The sequence below is a fragment of the Canis lupus genome, chromosome X (genome assembly GCF_011100685.1).
Source record: "Canis lupus familiaris isolate Mischka breed German Shepherd chromosome X, alternate assembly UU_Cfam_GSD_1.0, whole genome shotgun sequence".
Lineage (NCBI taxonomy): Eukaryota > Metazoa > Chordata > Mammalia > Carnivora > Canidae > Canis > Canis lupus.
In genome coordinates this window covers 68,643,738-68,644,466 of record NC_049260.1, presented here as the reverse complement: position 1 = coordinate 68,644,466, position 729 = coordinate 68,643,738, and the positions used below count along the sequence as shown (strand labels likewise).

The window sequence follows — 729 nt, the reverse complement described above, 5'->3', positions numbered from 1 at the left end:
CAAAGAACCAGCTCTTAGTTTCATTGATCTCGTCTACTGGTTTTTGCTTCCTTGTTTGTTTCTATATCATTTATTTTCTCTAATATTTATTATTTCCCTTCTGCTGGATTTAGGCTTTATTTGCTATTCCTTTTCTATCTCCTTTAGGTGTAAGGTTAGGTTGTGTATTTGAGACTTTTTTTGCTTCTTGAGGTAGGCCTGTTTTGCTTTGTGCTTCCTTCTTATGACCACTTTTGCTGCATCCAAAATGATTGAACCGTAGTGTTTACATTTTTCTTTGCCCCATGTATTTTTTGTATTTTTTTTTTAATTTCCTGGTTAGCCCACTCATTTATTAGCAGGATGTTCTTTGCATGCCATCCTTATGCAGGTGCCATGCTAATCTTCTTTGCTTCATTCCAATTTTAGTTTATGTGCTGCTGAAGTGAGCACATAGCAGGATGTTCTTTAACCTCCGTTTTTTGTAGTCTTTCCATTTTTTTTCTCGTGGTTGACATTACATTTCATAGCATTGTGGTAGAAAAATATGCATGATATTACCTCAGTAGTTAGTGAGGTCTGATTTGTGACCCAATATGTGATCTAATCTGGAGAATGTTCATGTCCAACTGAAAAGAATTTGTATTCTTGCTGCTTTCTTTATTTTTTTTTTTCTTGCTGCTTTAGGAGAGAAAGTTCTGAATATATCTTCTAAGTCCATCTGGTCCAATGTGTTTTTTTGTATATTTT

The 729-nt window shown here is 34.4% G+C and overlaps 1 non-coding gene across 1 annotated transcript; it reads right to left on the bottom strand.

The window, feature by feature from the left end:
* Positions 1–329: 329 nt before the first annotated feature.
* LOC119868622 lies at positions 330–432 on the bottom strand. Its single transcript, XR_005386609.1, has one exon. It is a non-coding gene; the product is annotated as a U6 spliceosomal RNA (small nuclear RNA).
* Positions 433–729: the final 297 nt, after the last annotated feature.